The sequence below is a fragment of the Adiantum capillus-veneris genome, chromosome 21 (assembly GCF_014529385.1).
Source record: "Adiantum capillus-veneris isolate H3 chromosome 21, ASM1452938v2, whole genome shotgun sequence".
In the NCBI taxonomy this organism is placed as follows: Eukaryota; Viridiplantae; Streptophyta; class Polypodiopsida; order Polypodiales; family Pteridaceae; genus Adiantum; species Adiantum capillus-veneris.
This window is the reverse complement of record NC_140951.1, coordinates 150307980-150320075: the sequence shown is the minus strand read 5'-3', so window position 1 is coordinate 150320075 and position 12096 is coordinate 150307980. Positions and strand designations below refer to the sequence as shown.

Sequence of the window (12096 nt, the reverse complement as noted above, 5' to 3'; positions counted from 1 at the left end):
GCCAAGAAACCTACGTGAGATTAACTCTCTTTTCTCCACCTCCCAAAGCTCATAACACTACAAGAGGTTGTGTGCTCTTGTGACGCTGTTAGCGACGGAAATACATTGGGTTTTTATAACCCCCGGCGTTGCTAAAACCGTCGCTATGAGCGTCGCTACGAGAGCGTCGCTATAGGCGTCGCTATATGCGTCGCTATGAGCGTCGCTATATAGCGACGCATATAGCGACGCCTATAGCGACGCCTATAGCGACGTTTACACAGAAGACTATAGCGACGCTCATAGCGACGCTACAGAGCCATAAATAGCGACGCTCATAGCGACGCCCGAGAGAATATTTTTTTGGTGGCAAGGCATTGAATGCCCTGCCACCCATCAACCAAATTGTACTTGATTCACTTTTTAAAAAAAGTGCAAAGGTAGATAATAGATCCAAAATAGTCACCCACAAGACGCATTGTTTGCAAAATTGACAATTGTACACATCATAGGCAAAATGAATTGATTGGCAAATGTAATAATGACAATTGTACAACATCATAGGCATAAAGAATTGATTGGCAAAAGGAACTGCGGTGACAAATGTAATAATATACATGGTTCAAAAAGACGTATAAAATCCGTCTCATGATACATAAGCTATGAGAAACCCTAAACTAATGCTATCTAGCTACGGCTAAACTGACGTCGTCTAGTCAGACGTCTCATCGCGTCCAAGCGGCGTATCTTTCGGATTCTGCAAAAAAAGACAATAAGACAGCTTTCAGTAAGTATAAACATATAACGACATTTATAAAACAATACAAAAAATAAAAAAGAGTAAACCCTAATACTAACCATGCCGCCGCGAGAACTGAGAATGTCCATCAGGGCGTTTAAGCCCTTCTTGCCTGCGTGCTCGCGCTCGTACGGTGTGGGATCACGTCCTGTCATCGACCACTGTCAAAACATACAAAGATTTCATTATGTTAGAACTAAAAAACTCATACCCTAAACTATCGAACATGCATAAAGAGCAATGTGAAAAGACTTACAAAATCGGCCTCAAATGATGCCCATCCACCGCTCCCCAAGTGGTGCGAGCTCCCTGCCTCTACTCGCGCTCTGGCTGCATCCTTTTGTTGCTTCTACTTGTCGAGATTCTCGCGCGCTGCTTTCTTCGCATTCTTCCAATCTTCTTTGGCCAGCCAATCTGGCCTGTTCCACCCATTCTTGATTGCTTTTTGCACTTTGGAACGCTTGTGTTTAATTGCAGTATTCGCGCATTCGAATCTTCATCAGGTCTTCATTGAAGCGCTGATCCCGTGTTGGAACGGGAAACTCATCATGAAGTATGCTGATGACTCTGTTTTTTAAATCACTTGGGAATCTGGCATCACATTGTCAGCTGGTAGTATGTGCTCTTTCAGCAATCTACACAACATAAAAATATGATACAGTCGTGTAAAAATCTATCAGATCATTGTACATTTAGAGTTCTATTAAAGTAAACTAATTGTAATAGATCACCTGAAAAGCGCTGTGACGCTAGTGTCACTCCATCCAAACTTTGCCTGCATGTTGAGAAGAACCAGGAGTGCTTTCAATCTAGACATACGTGCTCCATTATACAATGGCGTATCGGCTTCACTTTTCATATCATCATAGATAAGCATTTCTGAATCCATGATCGTCTCGATCATTTCATCAATCTCGGGCTCAAACATTGCCTCGTTGGGAATGTGCTCTGCATGATCATCCCCCGAGCTGTCAGAGGCTACATCTTGTGGCCTCACATATGCTGCTTGACCAAAGCGCCTGCGAACACGTCTATTGGGTTGCAAGATTGCTGCTTGTTGGCCAACGTCAGAGTCCGACGAGTTATAATTGGCAACAACTCGATCTGTAATAGATGGATCGAACTCGCCAAATTCGCGAACGTGCTGCAAAGAAACATGTCTTGTCCGTCGCACAACATGCTTGCATTGATTACAAGGACATAAGACCCTCGTTGAGAGATAGGTGTTTCGGTTGGACGGTCCCACATCCTTGTCGCTACTCATAATGAGGATAAAAAACTTATAACCTGGACAACAAATTTAATATTCTATTGGCATTCTTCGTCTTATCTCTCTCTCTCTCTCTCTCTCTCTCTCTCTCTCTCTCTCTCTCTCTCTCTCTCTTACCTCACATTCTCTAGTCATGTCCAATCCCCGCACACCTCGGTCTAGAGGTGCACGGAGATCAGAACCACCGGGTTATAATCTCGTCTTTATTGGTCAATACGTATATTTGTGGGTACAAGAAATCTACACACCCACGTCTACATGATACTGCATGTAGTGGACAAAACCCCTTTGCCTCTTCTCTAGCTGTAGCACTTCACTTCATCTTAACATCTTTTCACAGTAGATCTTTTCACTGTTCGTCTAACTCTAAACCCTAAACCGTAAGTAATTCTTGCGTGGACTCGATCTAACGTAAATGACTAGAGGTTGTCTAGATGGTCATTGGGTCGGGGATGTAGTGACTCTTGCCGCCCTGAAGATCCACCTTCTTCCCTATCTTCTGAAGACATTTCACCAGTACTTTTGGATCGACGGAGCCCACCATGAGTGAAGGCAGCAATACCCTATATTCCATTGAGGGCTTTCTTCACCCGCTTCATGCAGGCATCGCAGTCTATGGAGACCTAAATCTAATCTAATATAACGTAAATCTAAATCTAGCTTAAATAAACGTAAATCTAATTAAAAATAAACCTAAATCTAATTTAATGTAAGTCTACATATAACCTAATCTTTAACGTCTTTTAAGATAGTTTCCTACGACGTTATAACTCTCTTCTTCTTGTGTGTGTGCGCGTGTGTGGATGTGTGTGCCAATAAAAAGAGATAAATGGTATAACCTTTCTATCACCCATGCCAAGTATGATAGATTGATTATGCCATTTCCCTCTTGAATAATAGGTCTTGAGTTCAACTCCTCGTCGGCTAGATCTTTAGGTCTTTTAATTTTAATTAGTTTCCTACGACGTTAAATTAGTTTCTCTCTCTTTCTCTCTCAATGTGTGTGCGTTTTTTTGGATCGTATGCATGTTTTCTCTCTCTTTTCCTCTCTCAATGTGTGCGTTTTTTGTTTATGCATGTTCTCTCTCTCTTTTCCTCTCTCAATGCGTGCGTTTTTTGCTTATGCATGCTCTCTCTCTCTTTTTCTCTCTCAATGTGTGTGTGCATTCTTTGTTTATGTATGTGTGTGTGCGTTTTTGTTTTTGTTTGTACTCTCTCTCTCTCTCTCTCTCTCTCTCTCAAAAACACTATGTGTGTGTGTGTATGTGTGTGTGTGAGAGAGAGAGAGAGGGAGAGAGAAAGAGGGGAAGGGAACATGAGAATGAGGAGAGGGAAGGAGCATACATGGCTCTCCTTCCTCTCCTCGTGTGTGTGTGTGTGTGTGTGTGTAGAAGAAAAAGAAAGAGAGAGAGAGAGAGAGAGAGAGAGAGAGAGAGCGTTACCTGCTCCTTGCTTGAGGGCGCCGAAAAACTCAGATCTGAGATCTGAGTTTTTGGGCACGCTCGGTTATTTTTTTACCCCAGCCGGCGTCGCTATGAGCGTCGCTATGAGCGTCGCAAATTTATAAAGAAATTTGCGACGCTTATAGCGACGCCGGGAATTTTTTTTTGGAGCGTCGCTGTGTGAGCGTCGCTAATATGAAGAGCCTCTTGTAGTGTAAGTATTTTACTTTTCTAATTAAGAAACCATTTGTAGATTTAGGGTTTAAGTAGAGGAGGACGTGTATGCCGCAACTCAATTTTGGACTACAATTTTACATGTCTGCTCAAAGAGCGTCCTTTGCACGTCATATTATAATGTAAGTTGGCTTAATAAGTAACTAATGATCTCCTTATGTTGAATCTCAATTCTAGTTTTCATCGGATCTCATTTGGTTAGTGTTCGATAAATAGAGAATGAAAGGTATACGTGCTAGCTTTTTCCACTCTTCGATCGCTCAGATGTGGACCCAACCACATTTGCTAAGCAACATCATGCCATCAACATTGCCAGTACAAGATACCATCACAATGTGTGCACATGCACCCTTGCAAGGAGGACAACTGACACGCATGCTTGCAATAGCCAAGGGGAGGAGAGCTCCCTCAAGGAGCTCTTCTCTTTTGAGATACCAATGGGGGATACTTCTTCTAAATTATATACCTTGAGTTTTGAGGCTTCTACATGCTATTTGGAATATTTGATCCTCTATGTGGCACAATTTTATGCCCCCCCAAAATCAAACCTCCAAAATATACATGAAAAAGACCATTTTTGGCCCTTTTTGAAGCCAATTTGGGCCTAGAAATCCTTTAGTGTGACCCTAATCTAAAACTCATCCTCATTTCATTTTTGGCATACATATTGACCAATCCACTAACTAGCACCTCATCGGCATACATTTCAACCAAAATCCCATCAGTCTTAATCTCCAAAACCAAAACACAATCCCAACAAAATATGTAGAATCTTCTTTCTCGGTTTTCTGCCCATGCACACGATTCTGACTATTACTATAAGAAGATTAGTGGAGTTGTGGAATCCCGTACATTTAGTGCCATTGCTGAGGACAAGGAAACTTAAACTAGAGAAAACCATGTGCATAGATTCATTATCTGGAGCTTCATTTAGATCACTCTAGAGTAGTCACCTTAAATTTATTTTTGGCACATAGTTGGTGATTGGTTTTGCTTGTTGTCTCAAAATTCTTTGGAGTATTGGGATACTTGCCAAGTACCTCCTTAGGGTAGTTAGATTGGATTTGGACCAATGTGTATGCTTGAAGCTTGTGGGTAAGTCTGGGCGAGTATTGATTTGTGTTGTTTTTGTCATTTTCCACATCTTGTATATTTTCTAGTTTCTTATAGGAGAAGGGTAAGTAGAATACATTCATTAGAGACGTGAACCACCCCTAGATCTACTTCTAGTACATTTCAGAGAATTGTTGAAGTTGGTAGCTCCAAGGACCATACATAACTTCTGCTTTATGACTTTATGCTTGATAGAGGTGTGAAACCAATGTTGGAACTCACATACACTACTAAAATCTCAAAATTCCAAAATTTGCACATCTATTAAATTGTGTTATTTTTGGGTTTTTGACATTGAAAAATACTCCACTTTGATATCAAAAGTAGTTAGATGCGATAGTATTTAGAAGTCGTTAGCGTCGGGTAGAGTAAGGGAAATGACCAGCCACCAGACCACCATCGAGTCATTTCGAGCCTTTCGTGGTGCAACCTAGTTTATGGATTTGGTCAAGTTTATAGGTTTTCAATCCAAGGACATCCATCACTTTGGATTCAGGGAAAGAATGTCTACCTTTAATCCCATTTGTTGAGATTTTGGTGTCAAAATCGTGATTATATACAAAATTAGTAAAAAATCATTTTACAACATGCAAAAGAAGTAAAATTTAAGAGATAGAATCAAGGTTTGCCTTTTTTTTTTTTTTGCAATACCTCCACCAACCAGTGGAGGTGATAGTGAATTAGCACTAGAAAAAAGTACATATAAAGCTTATGTAGCTACACTATCATGAGCACCATGGGACGAGACATATCAGAAAAAGCGGCCAAAAAGAATTACAAGTGTTCGGCTAATAGGGGATCCACCCTACCATCATCAAAGAGTTACACATTATCATAACTAAGCTAATCCGGGAGCCACTCAATCCAAATTTTTTTTGAAGAAGCACGAATCATAACATCGCAATACGGGGGGAGCCTGAAAGCTACATTACCATCGAAGGGGGCATCAACACATAGAAAGTGTCCCACCTAGATGGATTCACAACCGAGCACGGAAAGCCAGCACTTTCGGTCTAGGCTATTGAGGGAGCCTTGCACTTTCATAGGGATGTTTGACAACCCACCAAAATAGGCATATCTGCCATCGCTGCCAATCGTGTCATTGAGCCAGAAACCAAGTAGCACGAACACTGAACCAGGGTAGCAATTTCCTTCATAGAGAAGGGTGTTGTTTCTAACCCTGAATGCAAAAAGTAGAGTAGGGTGATGTGACATCCCCAGAAGGAAGGCAAGAGCCGACATGGGTCCCCCCTGGAGACATCCCCGACCTCCTATGCACAGGTCCCAGCTCCAAAGGATGCAAATCCGCTGCTCTTGGTGTCCCCACAGGCCCTGAAGCAAAGCAGGCCCCCTAGAACCCATCCTGGTTCATGCGCGCACGCTAGAGCTGGCGGCATGGAAATAGAGCAAGGGCACATTTTACAGCTCTCAAGGTTTGCCTTTTAAACTTAAGGTTTAAACCTTAAGGGTTTGATCCTTGGGTGGCTCGCAATTCAAACCTTCAAAAGTTTGCCTTTTAAATTTTCTTTTCTTTTCTCTGCTTGTTTCAACGTCTCATAATAGGAAACCTATATTGAGTTTTGGGTATTTATTTGATGGAATATTCCAATTCCAATATCTAAATGGTAAAAAAAAAAGGTGAAAACTCATGATGGCCCAAAGGAAGAGGGACCCGGGGGAGGGACTCAGGGAGAGAGGGAGAAAATAACACATGCCCATCACTTGAATATCACATAAAAGTACAAATGGTAAAGCATGGCCTTCACTTTGAATATCGCATAAAAGGACAAATGGTGAAGACCAATGAAGAGGCGTCAACAGTGAACACTAAGCCCTTTTATGGCCAAACTAGTAAAAACGGCAGCGGCGGCGGCATGGCCCCTCTTACCCTCAAACCCCTTGGTTCCACTGCCTATTTAGAGAGGGTTTTGGACCACTGGCCAAAGTTATGAGATACCAAGATCAGAGATGCCTTGGGCTATTTTTATTGGAGCTACGCAGACATAGGGATAGCCTCTTGAGGAGACCAGACAGTAGGAGACACTCACAGAGGGAGATCACTGATTTCTTCAAACTACATACGCGGCATTCAACTGAGTAGGCATCACAACAGACTTCAGAGTCCACCAGTACCAGAGGTACACTGACTAACAGGGCCACTGAGCTTGGGAGATCCAGACACCCACGACTGCGAGGGTCATCGAGACATCGATGGAAGTTACATTAGAGGGTCCGGACTGTTCTGGCACGACATGGGAGACTCCGAGTCAGAGTACTCACTGAGGAGGACATTGGAAATCATGACTGCATACTTGTGACTTGCGGCCTTGCAGAGCCCTAGAGAAGGAAGACCTGCAGAGCTAAGCATGTGAGGAGAAGCAGAGACCATCTAGCTGTGGCCATGGCTGATGTTGCTAGGCTTGTGGTGGTGCTCTTAGGAAAGAGGGGAGACACTGCAGCAGGGGATATAGTCGAGCTGGAACAGGGTACTTGCATTCAAAAAGTCGTCGTCATTGAAAAAGAAAAGGTCGAAGGCAACGGCGAAGGCACAGAGATTTCAATCTAATGATCAAAGTTAACATTATTTCACCAAACCCTAATTAAGGTGCCGGCAAGCCCTCCAATGATCTCAAACTACGATGCCACATGCAAGTCCTCATACCTCCTTCAAAACTACCCGCTCCATTCGAATCGCTTAGTTCTGCAAGCCTTGCCCTCGCGTGCACTCCTTGCTAAACTTCAATGAGCGTTGATTCCTTGAATTAGTTGGCAATCTATGCTCACTCACTGCAGTACTGGCTCTGGCTCAAATGAGAGAATGCAAGGCAGCTCTGGCCGGCTGAAAACGGCTCGAAGGAGCGAAAGCATAGATGTTGACAGGGTCTACAATGTAGAAAAGGGCAAAAAGCAGAGAGAGAGTCTAATTCTCTCGAGTTGGAGGATCAAACCGGGGGGCAACGGGATCATCTTGAGATACACAAATGCGGCGATCAGAGTTTGAATTATTTTACCAACCCCTAATTAAGATGCTCGCAAGCCCTGTAATGATCTCAAACTACGATGCCACATGCAAGTCCTCATACCTTCCTTCAAAACTGTACGCTCCACCCGGATCGCTTAGTTCTGCAAGCCTTGCCCTCGCATGCACTCCTTGCTAAACTTCAATCAGCGTTGATTCCTTGAATTAGATGGCAATCTATGCTCACTCACTGTAGTACTGGCTCAAATGAGAGAATGCAAAGGCAGCTCTGGCCAGCTGAAAATGGCTCGAAGGAACAGAAGCAAATTAGATATTGACAGGGTCTACAATGTACAGAAGAGTGGAAAGCAGACAGACAATCTATTTCTCTCGAGTTGGAGGATCAAGCCGGGGGGCAACGGGATCGTCCTGAGATGCACGAATGTAGCAAGCATGCTGCAGCCAATGGCAAGTTGCCATCCCTGATAGGAAGCTTCTCGAGCACTTTTTGTGCGTTATGAAAAATTGCAAAACGTTTGGCATGCATGTCGACCAAGGAGTGTCAGGCAGGACAACAATATCATCGTGAATTCTTTTACCCATAATAGCATCTTGTGTAATTCCACATGCCTTCAAGGTGCAAGTGTACATGATTGCATTTAGAATATAGATGTCCTCTCTCTACATTTGCTAAAAACAGCCCGGAGCTTCTTAACCCTGACCCTTGCTTTCAAGATGCAAGCATATGTGATTGCATCTGGAGAGACACCCTCGCTTCGCATCAGCTAAAAACAGTGGAAAGCTTCTTGGTGTTGGATGATTAATAATCCATGTCATCATCCATATCAGCGATCCACGCTGTCATCGTGTGAGATACAAAACGGCCCGCATTCCAATGAACGTCACACGGCTTGTAACTGCCTCATCCTTTTGTATATAACTGCACCTCCTCGGATCAATACAACATACACTTCTAGCCATCTCTTCTTGGCTCTCTCCCTCTGCGTGTCATCTGGCTTAACAGCCTCTCTCTCTCTCACTCTCTCTCTTTCAGTGAGTTCCCTTCTCTCACATGGTATCATCGCAGCCAGACAGCAGGCTGATGCCCTGCTTCCATCGCCTGTGCTCACCCTTGCTTCCATAGCCCTCACGCGCTGCAAATCTGGCACTCATGCCTCCCGAACTGCAGGCCTGCCGGAGCCCAACAACTGCTGCGCCTCTACACTCCTGGGATGAGATTCATTCCCTGCTCGAGGGCTTCCACATATCCACAGCAAAACTGCCAGTTCCAAAGCCCTCCTCCATGCACGGGCAGCGTGCTACAGACACGCTGGCGGTAGACCTTGCCTCCTGGGACAAGCCACGACATAAACATGCAGACGCCGCTTTCTTAATCCCCGGCCTTGGGCCCTCTGCCACCCTGCCCAACCCACGCTGCGCGCACAGCTCTGTCACTGTATCTTCCTTCAAGCTGAGCCTACTCTCTTGCCGAGCCGCGCACACCAAGGCTGCACGAACCTTGCAGCCTTCCTCTTCCTCGGTGGAGCCAACCTCTGTTGCAAGCGCAGCTGCTGATGCATCCCGATATTGCAAAGAAACGGATGCCGATTCTAATGGTAACGTCACCATCATCGAAGCCTTTCTTAGAAACCTGGTTCCTGCAGAACCTAATGTGGAAGTTCAACCCACCCAGGCCCTACCCATTTTACACTCTGCCCTCTCGACATGCCATGCTGCACATGCTTCAGCCAAGCCACCCACAAACCCTGCAGAAGAAGATGCTGTTGCACATCCTGCAAATGCCGATAGCGTTGCCCACCCTCCAGCAAACAATGCTGCCGCGGGCAGCATTGCAATCAACAATATTGATGACACACCTACCCCTCCTGCAGATGAAGACGTTGCTGCTGCCAATGGAGCCGCTGATGTCAAACCTGCACCCGGTAGCCATAATTGCAGCCAAAGCTGCTGCCAGTCTTGCCACCAATCACGAAGATGTGGCTCTTGCTGCTTTAGCCTCTAATTCACATTCGGAGTTCTCCCCTGAAGCAATTACATCAGCCCCTTCTAAGGTCCCTTATTCTGCACATCCTCCATCAATTGCCTCGTCCATTTGCAAGTTCTGCAACCAAACCCCTCACAAACTCGGCTGTCACACACGAGATGATGCCGAAAATGCTGCCGCTGAAGACAATGATGCTGAGGTGAAAACCCTACAGACGGAAGCCACCAAAGTACCCAAACCTGCTGACGCAACCTCAGTTACCGCTGCTGCAATCCCTACGGCCAACGCCGCTGCCATCCGGCTTGCTTCAGTGGATGCTAGTGATGTTATCCCGACCGTTTCCAAAGGTGCAATTCACACCCTCCTGTCCTCCCTTGCAGCAAACCACGGCCATTCTGACCTGCAGCCAGCCGTTCACAGCCGTACCACTGTTTCATCTTCACATCCTGTCCCTCATCTGGGGCAACCCCGACATCTGCAACTCGCAGCTCCTGAGTCGCCAGCTATCACTTGTGTTGCAGCCTCTGGCACTTTCAGGCCACCAAGCCCTGCTGCCGAACCTGGTCATACTCCTGCGCTGTGCTCTTCAGCCTCTTCAATGGCAACCCTCACCCTCAGGCCACCCGCTGCTACAACTGCAACAACAAAAATCCCTGAGGAAATCTCCTTCCCTCAAGGACACCTACTGCATATTCCTGTCGATGACACACTCTATCTGTCTAGCTGCCTCGTACTGCTGGCCGCTATTCGACAGTCCCCACTCAATGACGGTTCCACCTATAACTCTCCTTCGCTGCCCGACCTGAGCAACAAACCCTGCCAACCAGTGGCTCCCTTTTATACTTCACTTGCTGGTGCATCTGCCGACAGTAGACAAGTAATCTCTGAATCCACTTTCCTTTCCAAGCTGGACACTCTTGATATTGCTTACACAGTATTGCCTCTCTCCCTTGAGCACCAGTTCAGCCATTTACCTTTTGAGAGCCTCTTCCACACCGACGTTCAGGTCGCTGATCCCACTGTAATGCATCCCTTTCCTTCGACATTCGCCAATGGCATTTCTCTTCTTCTGAGAGCTGCAATGCTCGAAGGTGTCTTGCATATAACACCACCTCTTTACCCCATATCATGGTCTTCTACTACCTTTGACCCTGGTGGCCTCACTGAGCAGAGCCCTTTCTTGCATCCTCAGCTGGTTCCACCACCTCACCCATTTGTGTGCTTCACCTTCATGCTGGCTCTCCTGGTCATTCAACAAATGGTAGCTACTCCAAGTTTACTAATCTTGCTGCCACCTCAACCCTTAACTTCGGCATCAACTGCTATTCTCAAAGATGATTTCATGCTCTCTTCTCGCTTGCGGGGGCGAATCTGTCATGACCAATCTCGTGAAAGCATGCACGCAGTGGACCTGTCAAAGAATGTCAAAGCACATGCAAAGCAAAGATCTGAGTTGAAAACTCGACTCCTGATGAAGTCTACCATCGACCCTGGCTGAATCAATTTTCAGCCTCATTCATGAAGTCACTTTGTAAATCTTGCATAAACATGCTTATTGTATAAAACCCAAAGCATGTAGCTCCGCATTCACTATGAACGATAACACATGGATGCCCTTGTATGACAACATGTCTTACGGGGGCGTGTTGGATGATTAATAATCCATCATCATCCATATCAGCGATCCACGCTGTCATCGTGTGAGATACAAAACGGCCCGCATTCCAATGAACTCCACACGGCTTGTAACTGCCTCATCCTTTTGTATATAACTGCACCTCCTCGGATCAATACAACATACGCTTCTAGCCATCGCTTCTTGGCTCTCTCCCTCTGCGTGTCATCTGGCTTAACAACCTCTCTCTCTCACTCTCTCTCTTTCAATGAGTTCCCTTCTCTCACACTTGGCCCTGCATGTCGACCAAGGCATGCTCCAGCCAATGGCAAGAGACGACATCTCAGATAGGAAGCTTCTCAAGCACTTTTTGTGCATTATGATTGAAGTGCACCACATTTGGTATGCATGTCAATGTCAGGCACGCTCAATAGCTTACACGAATCCAATCTAATGATCAGAGTTTGAATTATTTCACCAACCCCTAATTAACGTGTCCACTAGCCCTCCAATGATCTCAAACTACGATGCCACATGCAAGTCCTCATACCTGCCTTCAAAACTGCCCACTCCATCCAGATCGCTTAGTTTTGCAAGCCTTGTCCTCATGTGCACTCCTTGCTAAACTTCGATGAGCGCCGATTCTTTGAATTAGCTGGCAATCTATGCTCACTCACTCC

The 12096-nt window shown here is 45.3% G+C and overlaps 1 pseudogene; it reads left to right on the top strand.

The window, feature by feature from the left end:
• Positions 1-8785: 8785 nt before the first annotated feature.
• On the top strand, positions 8786-11595 carry LOC147431959 (uncharacterized; annotated as a pseudogene).
• Positions 11596-12096: the final 501 nt, after the last annotated feature.